This window comes from Ranitomeya imitator, chromosome 9 (genome assembly GCF_032444005.1).
Source record: "Ranitomeya imitator isolate aRanImi1 chromosome 9, aRanImi1.pri, whole genome shotgun sequence".
Taxonomy (NCBI): Eukaryota; Metazoa; Chordata; class Amphibia; order Anura; family Dendrobatidae; genus Ranitomeya; species Ranitomeya imitator.
This window is the reverse complement of record NC_091290.1, coordinates 143,399,269-143,412,520: the sequence shown is the minus strand read 5'-3', so window position 1 is coordinate 143,412,520 and position 13,252 is coordinate 143,399,269. Positions and strand designations below refer to the sequence as shown.

Here is a 13,252-nt window from a genome sequence, read left to right as displayed (position 1 = left end):
AATGAGCACGGCAGCTGACAGAAAAGCTCCTGCTACTAAAATATTATAATTTCTGCATCGGAATCGGAATGTTACTGTATGTAATAGCGTGATCGTCATGGAAACCTTTGATAGGTGAGATATGGATTGCACTAGAGTGGAATAACAATTTCCCCACGTTGCACTCACTCCAACTCTACGGATCTCCATTTAAAGGGGCCAACCCCAGGACGCGGCACCGCCGCGGTCACTCGCACCCCCCCCCAACTTTGGAATATTCTTTAGTAGATCTGTCAAATTAGCTAATTAAATAAATATCTAAATAATAAGCAGCATCCCCTGAAGTGCAGATGTTGTCTTTGTGCCGAGCCCCTTCCTGATAATTCATGTTTAATGCACCTGCTCAACAATTAGCCTAAAACACTTTGATTAATCTGCCGTTGCCCGGGCAAACACTTAAAGGCAAAGAATATGCTAGTAAGAGAAAAAAAATATTGACTGGCTCCATAATTAACTTTTCTATAAAAGAGAGTGCAGCAATATTCACCCGAGCGAGATGGCGAGAGGTCGGCTTCATTAGGGGATATTGGGGAGGGGGTTGGCTTATTCCGGTAGGGTCATTACTGTAGGGGGGGGGATATGATTTTTTTTTTTATAGGGTCAGTATTAGGGATACACTATTTTAAGTCTTTATTTGAAAGGGATGTAAATACTTTTATGCCCCCAAATGACAAAGTATTCTAGGAGTGATCCCGTTATTGGCCATCACTCGTAGAATTCTTGAGTCATTTTTGGGCATCGGTGTTTCTGGCCGACACGGTACCACAATTATCGTACATCATAGTTGGAAGGGAAAAAGTTGTACTGATGGGCTCCTCATTGGGAAGGGGACGTGGCCTCTTGTCCTTTTTGATAAGGGCGGAGGCATTTTTTTTATTGTAGGGTCAACATTATTTTGTGGGTAATATTCGGAGAGGATGTCCATTTATTTATTTAATAGGGTCATCACTTGGAAGGATGTTGAATAACATCAGAGGGGGTAGAATAATTAATAGGGGTATTATTGGGCTTGGGCTATGCTGTTTTCTTACTGTCATTTACTATTATCATTTTGTGGGTAATATTCGGAGAGGATGTCCATATTTATTAGGGTCATCAATTGGAGGGATATTGAATAGTATAAGGGAGAGTTAAATATTTTTATGGGGCATTATTGGGGTTGGGCTATGCCGTTTTCTTACTATTATCATTTTTGGGGGTAATATTTGGAGAGGGCGTCCATTTATTTATTAATAGGGTCATCAATTGGAAGGATATTGAATAGTATAAGGGGGGTAAAATATTTTTTATAGGGTATTATTGCGATTGGGCTATGCTGTTTTCTTACGGGTCATTTACTATTATCATTTTGTGGGTAATATTCGGAGAGGACGTCCATTTATTTAATAGGGTCATCAATTGGAAGGGTGCTCAATAATATTAGAGGGGGTAGAACATTTTATAGGGGTATTACTGAGATTGGGCTATGCTATTTTCTTACGGTGATTTGCTATTATCTTTTTTTGGCGTAATATTTGGAGAGGACGTCCATTTAATAGGGTCATCAATTGGAAGGATGTCGAATAACATCAGAGGGGGTAGAATATTTGATAGTGGCATTATTGGGTTTGGGCTATGCTTGATTCCTTACGGTCATTTATTATTATACTATTGTAGTAGGCTCTTTAGCGGCAGATACTTTTTAGGTGGTGTATTGTATAAGGAGAGGAAATGTGGCACTTTAATGGGGTCAACGCAAAACCTTCAACTTCGGCAATACACTTTAAAACCATCATCAGCCATGATAGTTCTTCGAGGGCCACACTGATTATAGTGCTCACTGGATAGGGATATCCACTGCCAACGTTCCGGGTGCACTTTTTTTTTTTCTGCTTTAGTATGAATATATGGAGAAAAAAAAACACAATCCGATTAGTAATGGAGCAAATTATAGCTTGCAGCAATCAATATTGATTTTGCATAGACCGCATGATAAATGATGCACAGAGCAGGAAACGTCTGTAGTGAAGCTTCACCTCGACCCTGCAGAAGAGCGGGAGCAGGTAGGGCAGGATTACGGATCTCCATGGGGGACCTCACCGGAGCGCCACAGATCATCTCCTGCTCACTGGTGATGAAATAATACAACTTCTTTCAAGTGATTAACTCTGTGATCACCGAGGTAAAATGTCACTCAAGAGACACAACCGGATCCTCTTAGGTCTTGATGCAAGGCCTCGGAAAGTGTAGTTGTAGCACAGCCTTACCTAATCCGATCCCATAGAGGTATGTGACCAAATTGCTACTCATGTAACAGATACGGCGACATTACCATATACATATCTGGACGGAAAAGACGGAAAACTGAGCAAAATTCATAACGATATCGCATTGCTTTCGGAAAAGTGCATCAAGCCCATTCTTGCTCTGCTGCGTATATATAAAGCCAACGTTGGGTTTGTATATAGGCTTCGTAAAAAGAAAAAAAAAAAATCAGTTGTAATTTTGCAAAATGATACATATTAAAAACCAAATTGTAAAGCTGTGTTCATTAATAAATACTCATTAATAAGTATTAATTAAAATGGAAATAAAATGATCCAGGGCATGAACGGCGACCCAAGTCTTCTATCAGTCTGCTATCAGTTTTATGGCTGGATCAAAAAAAAAAAAAAGAATCCAGATTGTAAACTTTTTTATGACTCCCCCAACACCCCCCCAAAAAATGATTCTGAATACAACCATGTTCTTTTTTTGTTTTGGCGGGAAAACGGAACATAACGGTGGTGACTGTCGCCATCTGCTAACAGATCCGATTTTTAGCACGGAGCATGCCCAGAATACGAGGGGTGGACAGCGACGCCGCTAGTAAAAACGGATCCAAAATCAAATGTAAAGTGTCTGTTTCTTTTTCGAAGGATCCATTTATTGCTCTATTGATAACGGATTTTTTTTTTTCATTTTAATACTGGATCCGTTACAAATGGAAGAAAAAAAAATGGATGAAATGTGTAACAATGTTTTGTTTATTTTAAGAACATATTTTATAGTTATGATTGACCAGAACTGGGAAATATGGAAAAATAAAAAATAAAATAAAAAATAAAATAAAGTAGTAATAGAAGTCACCCCCTCCGCAGAATCAGGTGAAGGATAGAAAACCAAAAGGATAAAAAGTATCAAAGAAAGTTGTGAGGTCCAACCCAAAATAATGGTGGACGGGTCCATGGCGACACGCAGCGATCAGTGCCATCCTCTACCCTGGACTGGTGTCAATAGTGATGTCACCGCCGCGTATCTGTCCGTTATCGTAACCCACCAGACACCAGTAACAGCGACAGCTGACTGCTCTCTTAGGGGGTTAAGTTCTTAAAGTTTCCAGACCACCTGCAATTACCCCCGAACTACTTCGCCCAGATTCTACAGACCTGATGTGAATTATCCATGAAACATTAATGGGAAAAAAAGTAACAAAAAAACAACAAGAGCAACTGACACGACAGACAAGGATTTGTGTCGGCACGACCATCACGGATCGGCACCATGTAAGAAAAAAAAAATCCAAAATCCAAAAACACTTGTCGATTCTTTAGAAGTAACAAAATAAAAGCTGCAAAGTGAAAGATATAATTCTAAATCCAAGAAATGTCCTCGCTGCGTCGCAACAAAAATGATTAAATTATTATAACGAGAGAAAAATGTCAATATCACGGAAAACGCAACTATAAATACTAGAATGTAACGATAGAGAGAGACGGATAAAGATAGAAGATGGAAAAAGACAGATAGAGAAAGTGATAGATGATTGATAGATAATAGACAGATAGACAGATAATAGATAGACAGATAGATAGACAGATAATAGATAGATAATAGATAGATAGATAGATAGATAGATAGATAGATAGATAGATAGATAATAGATGATAGATAGATAGATAGATAGATAGATAGATAGATAGATAGATAGATAGATAGATAATAGATAGATAGATGATAGATAGATAGATAGATAGATAGATAGATAGATAGATAGATAGATAGATAATAGATAGATAGATAATAGATAGATGGATAGATAGATAGATAGATAGATAGATAGATAGATAGATAGATAGATAGATAGATAATAGATGATAGATAGATAGATAGATAGATAGATAGATAGATAGATAGATAGATAGATAGATAGATAATAGATGATAGATAATAGATAGATAGATAGATAATAGATAGATAATAGATAGATAGATAATAGATAGATAGATAGATAATAGAGAGATAGATAGATAATAGATGATAGATAGATAGTAGATAGAAAGTAGAGAGATAGATAAATAGATAATAGATAGATAGAAGGTAGATAGATAGATAGATAGATAGATAGATAGATAGATAGATAATAGATAGATAGAAGGTAGATAGATAATAGATAGATAGAAGGTAGATAGATAGATAGATACCGTAGATAGATAGATAATAGATAGATGATAGATAGATAGATAGATAGATAGATAGATAATAGATAGATAGATAGATAGATAATAGATAGATAGATAGATAGATAATAGATAGATGGACTGATAGATAATGATAGATAGATAGATCATAGATAGATAGATAGATAATAGATAATAGATAGATACCGTAGATAGATAGATAGATAGATGATAGATAGATGGATAGATAATAGATAGATAGATAAATAGATAGATAATAGATAGATAGATAATAGATAGATAGATAATAGATAGATAGATAGATAGATAGATGATAGATAGATAGATGATAGATAGATGGATAATAGATAGATAGATAATAGATAGATAAATAGATAGATAGATAATAGATAGATAGATAGATAGATAGATAGATAGATAGATAGATGATAGATAGATGGATAATAGATAGATAGATAAATAGATAGATAGATAGATAATAGATAGATACATGATAGATGATAGATGATAGATAATAGATAGATAGAGAGATAGATGATAGATAATTAATAGATAGATAATAGATAATAGATAGATAATAGATAGATAGTTTTCTGCACTCAGGAATGTTTGCATTGGTTGAGCCTGAACAATAGACATCTATCAATCTACAGAAAACTGTGGCAGCAAACAATGATACATTGTAACAAAGAATCTAACGCATTTTGTGAAAAATCCCATAAAAAGAAATTCCAATGTAAACAAAATGCCATAAATTATACAACTTCAGGGTCAGATTTTGTCACAGCCTCCAAAAGGTAAAAAGAAAGGAAAAGTCCTGAAACTTAGGGAAGAAAGTTATCCATAATGCTGAAGATGTGGGGTCATTAATGTGCAAGATAACAGAACAGGTGGAGAATCGGGGTCTTGGCCTCGGGGGGGTTCTGGAACTTCTGGTAACATACATAATCCAATAATACATTTGTGTAAATGACAGGGGGTCCGAGGCTGCAGAGGGGGCCGCACCCCACAGATTTAAGGTGGAAAGTGTCTTTAGAGACAGCAGTAAAATAAAATCACCATCCATGGAGAGATCTCACAGCTCTCTGTATATGACAGAACAGAGAGACCCATCAACTATCCACCTCCAAACACGTAATAGTAAAAAGCAACATCCTATGTGATCCTTCCGTACTTGTGGTGTCGCATCATTATACAGCAGAGTATGGAGAAATGGGTTATATATCAGCGCATGTACAGTATACACCTGCTGTATGTATGGTGTGTATGTATACATGCACGGGGGTATATGTGCGTATGCATGAATATGTTGTATATACAGGTGTGTGTCATGTATATATAGTTGTATGCTAGTATACAAGTGCATTATGCCTGTGAGTATATATATATGTGTGATAAGCATGTATATATATATATATATATATATATATATATATATATATATATATACACATACACACAGTGTGGTGTGTATATAGTGTGTATATTAGTGTGTGTGTAGTATATATATATATATATATGTTACACACACTATATATTACACACACTATATATTACACACACACATTATATATATTACACATACATGCATACATTATATATATAAATATATATGCACACATATATAACACATACACATGCATTATATATATTACACACACATACACACACTTGCCTGATATATATATTACATAAACATATATACACTATATATACACACACATACGCATTATGCACAGACACTTACATTATATATATATATACACATATATTACACGCACATATACACACACGTACATTACATATATATATATACACACACATATATATTACACACATACATTATATACACACTCGTACATTACATATATATATATATATGTATATATATATATACCATACAAACGCGCACACACAGGTCTGTATGTAAATGAATAATACACATGGAAGTATGTGGGAGTATAGCAATGGATGTGTGTAACTTTATAGTGTAATATATGTGTTGTATATAGTTATATGCATGAATATACAGATGAACGTGGACGGTATAATAATACACGCGTCTGTGTACTTGTGCAATGAAATCATTGATATATTAAGGAAAAAATATAATAAAATGTGACAATAATCGAGCAGATGATCTGTAACAGAGACACATAAACCTCATGTGTACGATATATATATTTATATATATATATATATATATATATATATATATATATATACATCCCTTATGGCAGGTCAGAAGCATCAGCAAAAGAATGATAAAGCACCATATCGCAAGTTGAATGTGAGGTGTGACGTGAGCCCCCCTGATGGAGGTGTCAGGGTGTTCGGCCTGACGTGAGCCCCCTGATGGAGGTGTCAGTCCTGATGTGAGCCCCCCCGATGGAGGTGTCAGGGTGTCAGTCCTGATGTGAGCCCCCCGATGGAGATGTCAGGGTGTCAGTCCTGATGTGAGCCCCCCGATGGAGGTGTCAGTCCTGATGTGAGCCCCTGATGGAGGTGTCAGGGTGTCAGTCCTGATGTGAGCCCCCCGATGGAGGTGTCAGACCTGATGTGAGCCCCCCGATGGAGGTGTCAGGGTGTCAGTCCTGATGTGAGCCCCCCGATGGAGATGTCAGGGTGTCAGTCCTGATGTGAGCCCCCCGATGGAGGTGTCAGTCCTGATGTGAGCCCCTGATGGAGGTGTCAGGGTGTCAGTCCTGATGTGAGCCCCCCGATGGAGGTGTCAGTCCTGATGTGAGCCCCCCGATGGAGGTGTCAGGGTGTCAGTCCTGATGTGAGCCCCCCGATGGAGGTGTCAGTCCTGATGTGAGCCCCCCGATGGAGGTGTCAGGGTGTCAGTCCTGATGTGAGCCCCCCGATGGAGGTGTCAGTCCTGATGTGAGCCCCCCGATGGAGGTGTCAGGGTGTCAGTCCTGATGTGAGCCCCCGATGGAGGTGTCAGTCCTGATGTGAGCCCCCCGATGGAGGTGTCAGGGTGTCAGTCCTGATGTGAGCCCCCCGATGGAGGTGTCAGTCCTGATGTGAGCCCCCCGATGGAGGTGTCAGGGTGTCAGTCCTGATGTGAGCCCCCGATGGAGGTGTCAGTCCTGATGTGAGCCCCCCGATGGAGGTGTCAGGGTGTCAGTCCTGATGTGAGCCCCCCGATGGAGGTGTCAGTCCTGATGTGAGCCCCCCGATGGAGGTGTCAGGGTGTCAGTCCTGATGTGAGCCCCCGATGGAGGTGTCAGTCCTGATGTGAGCCCCCCGATGGAGGTGTCAGGGTGTCAGTCCTGATGTGAGCCCCCCGATGGAGGTGTCAGTCCTGATGTGAGCCCCCTGATGGAGGTGTCAGGGTGTCCGGCCTGACGTGAGCCCCCCTGATGGAGGTGTCAGGGTGTCAGTCCTGATGTGAGCCCCCCTGATGGAGGTGTCAGTCCTGATGTGAGCCCCCCGATGGAGGTGTCAGTCCTGATGTGAGCCCCCTGATGGAGGTGTCAGTCCTGTTCCTGCCTGATAGAAGCTCAATCTGCAATAAACACACAGATTGCATTGTTCCTGCCCTGCAGTTTCTATGGACCGCAGCCCCTGTGACCGCCCTCCTATAAATATTCGGGATTATGTCTTAATTCTTGGGGTCTGGAATTAGCAGAAGATCTGGAAGGGAAGGAAAGACGGAAAAAAAAAAAAGTTTCAGTTGAACTAAATCCCTGACAGGAAACTTCCTATTTCACAGGCTGACAGGGAAAGTTGTTGTGCCGGCTGCTCTCTCTGGGGGGCTTGTAGTGTGAGGGGTCAGGGCCTGCACTGCTAACCGCTGCCCCTGTTGGCTTTACAAGTACACTGCAAAAAAAAAAAAAAAAGCGGGAAAACATAAAATATTCAACACAGACACCACACTTACCCCTCCTACCATCATCCTCCCCTGACTGAAAGACCCCACTTCATGTCTACACGCCCACCCTGTCACCAGACAGAGCTGTCAACCTTAACCCCCTTGGAGCAACACCACAAAAAAAGACCCCCACAATGCAATAGACACGCTCAATTTACAGGCCTTAAAGGGTTAAAGTCTTTTTTTTTTTTTTTTTTTTTTTTAGCCCAAGTCCAGACGCTACTTTCTTGATTCAGATGGGACGAGGCCGCAGCACTCACGGGGTCAAAGTCAAAGGCTTCAGCACGGCAAAGGGTTAAAAAAAAAAGTGGAGGAAAAAAAAAAAAGGAGAAAAGAGGGGGGGAATGTAAAACGACACAATATTCACAGGGAGGATTATAATTTCCCAATGACGGCAGTTTAAAATATGGCCTCCCATCAGTCAGTGATGAGGGTGACGATATGCATCCATTCTACATAACAGGCTCCCTGTAAAATCCATACAGCTGCCATTTGTTCTGGGGAAAATTAAAGGCAGTGAGCACACAAGTAGAACAGGAGCACAAGAGGTTAATCTACATGGTTACATTGTGACATATTTATAGATACTTAGATACATCAATATCATGGACATTGTCTGCGAAACAAAGCAGGAATCGGCTGTTTGTCAATACCCAGACGAGGCAGAGCTGCAGCTATACATCGTGCACCCCCCCAAACCGGCTAAAATAAGAGGACTTTTACCTGCAGTCCTATGTAAAGAGCACAGGGATGGTAGGAAACTCAGCTCTGCTACATTCGACAAACTCAGCTCTGCAATTGTTCCACAACATTTTCACATCTATCTAAAAAAAATTCTGCCTTGTGCAGAGGAAAAAAACCTAGGAAAAGTGGAGATGTCCCCAGCACAACTTCATTCCCACGTGGAGGAGAATTAATGGGATGAAAGGTGACCCGGTCTCTCCGCGAGCAGCTCCATACCCGGCAGGAGCTCGGATAGGAGGGGATAATCCTGGCTCCTGCAGGTTACGAGGGATTTTTTGTGTTTTATTATTATTTTCTTATCTACTGTACTATATATACATTTCCTGCCTGACAAAACAATCCAGGGGTGAGGACATGGCAGCGTTGCCTCCCTGGCAGGTCCCTCTAATGAGCCTAATAGCAGCTGATGCTTTGCAGGTTGCAATCTCTCATTGCAAAGACTTGACACAGACTCCCAGCTCGCCCTGGATCCCATGCTGCTGCTGCTCCTGGGCTGAGGGATCTGCCCCAACATAGACCAAACCTCAAGTCTTCATTTATAAGTCTCCGAGCTGGGTACCATAATGGGCACCTCACATGCCCACATCCATGCCACACAGCTCATATTACTTTCTATGAGTAGTGATAAGATGTGTGCATTACTACAACACTCATTAACCTCTCTCTGACCAAAATCAGGTCTGCATCCCCCCCAAAAAAAGTCCTAAGTGGCTAACCCTCCCAAAACAGAGTATGACCTTTAAGAAGCACCCGTCACAAGTGATTGACAGGTGAGGATTTAAAGAGGTGAAGCAGTAGCTGATGGACATACAATTGTGATATGTTGCAGTCTCAGCTAATGCCATCCACCTACCCATCGCTGTGCCAGCTCCTGCACTGTATGGCAGGTGCTCCAGCCCTGGCCACCTCTGGGGACCTGAGAGCTTCAGCCTGACATTTCTAGCTTCCCCTGAATGTCACTTGCTTTGCTCCCAGCATTGTGCAGGGGGAGGTCGATGAGAACACAAAATGGCAGGTCTCTGAGGCATCACAAGTTTGGCACATGCCACATCCAGCATGACAAGCCAGCACCTGGGCATATGGAGGGCACCCCTAACCACTTCTGAGAAACTTTCTCTGCACCAGACGTAAAACCCAACAACTTTTTCCCAACAAGTTCAGGAAAGAGGAAACTTGTTACAATGTATCAACCCCTGGGAAACCAGCAACCCACAACAAGGGGGCACTTTCCTGCCCTTGCCTCCACCATTGCATGGCTTCTGCTCCCCTCTTTCCATGACAGCCCTTCCGCCAACGTCACGGCTAGTAAATTATACTCTATCCAGTACAATAATCATCGCTCCAGGCCCCTGCACAAAACAAGAATGCCATGCAAAAATGCACAAATGATACTTCTACAGAACAAGGAGGGGGGTCACAAAACTGAGGACCCCAGGGGACCCCCCATCTGCTTCTCTTACCTTCTATGGGTTCAGCACAGATCCCCGGACAAAGTGCTTGACGCTTGCAAAATGCTGAAGCTCAGTGAATAATGAGACATGTCCATATGATTGACTTGTTCATGTTATGTTTCTGGAGGAGGAAGAGGAGAGAAGGGAGAGAGGGGGAAGCAGGAGGAAGAAGAAGAGGGAGGAGGAGGAGGGGGCTGTGGTGCCCCTGAAGGTGGCTGCCAGGGGGTCCCACTTGTCTTAAGTGTCCCCAGCAGCTTCTGGGCAGAGGGTGCTAATGTGTGTGCGTCCTCCTGGCAGAATGAGCCGGGTTCATTGATATAGATCATAAGACATTCCCTTCCCTCTGACTCCCCCTATCTGGTAGGTGAAATGCATTGTACCATTAACAAACCCCTCTCCATTGTCGTCTTGGCATAATTCACAGCAACTAGATAGCTCTTGCGGCATTTAAGCTTTGATGAGCCCTCCATGCCACAAGAAGAAGAAGAGGAGGACTAAGCCCAGGCACAGGGGGGCTGCTGCATCCATCCCTGCCCTCCCAGCAAGTAACAATGCACTGACCTTGATGCTGACTTATTAAACACGTCTTGCAAAACAAATGCCTGACTGCAAAAAAAAATTAAAAAAAGGGGTGGCACAGGGTGCCCCGGCTGGTGGAGGAGGCATCTGGACACCCTGGTCCCTTACCTGCTCCTGGAAACTATTTGGGAAACTCCTGCTTCTCTGTCCCCTGGAGGGTTAAGCAGATAAGGGGGGACCGGTCGCAGCTCCCTGCATCCAAGACAAGTCATCAGCGATCAAATGATGCTCATCTGCACTGTAACCTTGTGGCGGATTTAATGTAAATAGGAGCTGTGTGGTGCCAATGGCAGGCACACACAGCCTTAACCCCTGCAGTGCCTTTTGGTGGCACCGAGTGGCAGAACTGTTGTAATGCAATATCCGGCGAGGCACTTACCCTACTCCCGCCGCCCATCCTGCAGGCAGCGAGGGGTTAACCCTCTGCCATGCCATCTTGCATTCCTCTCCATTAAATCCGACTATATTTACATGAACTATTTAGGAGAACCCTGAAAACAATACCCGCTGCCAAACCATTATGAAAATATGATTTTAATTAATCACGTAGTAGGCACGAAAATTAGCATACAGTAATTAAACTTACAGGCTAAAAAAAAAAAAAAAAAAGAAAATCATCATCATCATCATGGTGACTCTGTGCCTTAAAGGGGCTGAGATCATCGCAGGGAGTTTTATTAGAAAAGGAAAAAGAAGTTTATTTTCCTCTTTTCCTTTTTTTCTTCTTCGCTTTTTTTTTTGTTGTTGCCGCTTTATAGGTCGACGTTGGGTATGATGGCTAGCAAGGTGGGGATGTGACTGATGGAATATTAGATGGCTGTACAAAAGGCAACGGGGAAGGGGGCGGGAAGGAGGGGAGAGAAAAAAAAATGCAATTATGGATTGTGTCCCATACTTTACAAAAGCAGGGTCCTCAATGGAGTCTTTGTTGTGGGATTATATAATGATTGTGCAGTAATTATGGGAAAAAAAAATCAGGAATATTACAAAAAGTGTCACGATTGCAGCAGGAGGGGGTCTGCTCCAGGCAGAGGGAATGGAGGGGTTGGGGGGCTATCGAGTCACATAAGAAAGGGTTAAAATACAATAAAATTCCCGTATCCAAGGGGTGACAATAAGAAAAGAGGGGCGGAGGGGGGGTGAGAGTCTGTGATGTGCATGATTAACAAGAGATGGAGACGGATTGATTATTCAAAATGCCAAGCCACGGGGACTCTTAAAACATTGATTCAGGTAAGACTAGTTTCATCTTGACTGAAATGAGTTCCCTAAAGATGCTCAGGATACATTTTAAATCTGTTTACCACATCAATGAGTAAAAATCAGGATACAAGAGGAAAAAAAAATAAAAAATAACGCCCATCGTGCCAAGTTAGAAAGTTTTATTTAAAGGGGCACCGCAAATCGATCAGGATTCCAAAGTCGCCGAGGATATTCTTACCTATAAAGTAGTGGGCGTCATTTCAACTATTATCGGATGATAAAAAAAAAAAAAGGCTGATAACTGGAAAGACTAGAGGACATTCAACTGTAGCAATGGAAGAGCGTCAGCTCATGAGGCCTCAGCTGAAAGTCACGCACCGTCTTGCGAAGAATAGAAAAATAACTATTTATGATTAGACCTTGTAATTAAGTCAAATCAGATATTTAGCCAGAAAGCAATTTATTGTAGGTGTCACTGACCAGATTATTAATACCGGGGAATGGAAAAGTTTTAAAGACAAAGGGGCCGGAAGCCCCATCCTGTGACATTGCTACAAATGAGGAGGAACTAGATTTTAGCCTAATAGTTGATCATTTATTATGGAAAATCCTAAAACCTCAACAATCAATAGATCATTTTTCACGATCTAGTTCCGTGACGACCAGTTGCGTCTTAAAAACGTGCAAACTTCCCAAAACTTCCCTAATCAATAGATAATTTTTTACGATCTTGTTCCGTGCCGACCATTTGCGTCTCAAAAACTTCCAAAACCTCACCAATAAATAGATTACTTATCACGATCTTGTTCCGTACCGACCATTTGCGTCTCAAAACCTTACAAAACTTTCAAAACCTCACCAATAAATAGATTACTTATCACGATCTTGTTCTGTGCAGACCAGTTGGGTCTCAAAAA

General features: G+C 41.5%; 1 protein-coding gene across 6 annotated transcripts in view; it reads right to left on the bottom strand.

Moving 5' to 3' along the window:
• Positions 1-11,372, bottom strand: part of ZNF536 (zinc finger protein 536) — a 626,001-nt gene extending 614,629 nt beyond the window's left edge. For 2 of the 6 annotated variants that reach the window (XM_069739304.1, XM_069739301.1), the window contains exon 1: positions 10,563-10,903. The gene's annotated coding sequence lies outside the window, so the exon portion shown is untranslated. Of the gene's footprint in view, positions 1-10,562; positions 10,904-11,240 lie in introns of those variants that run through there. The other 4 variants (XM_069739303.1, XM_069739306.1, XM_069739302.1 and 1 more) reach the window with 4 other exon arrangements.
• Positions 11,373-13,252: the final 1,880 nt, after the last annotated feature.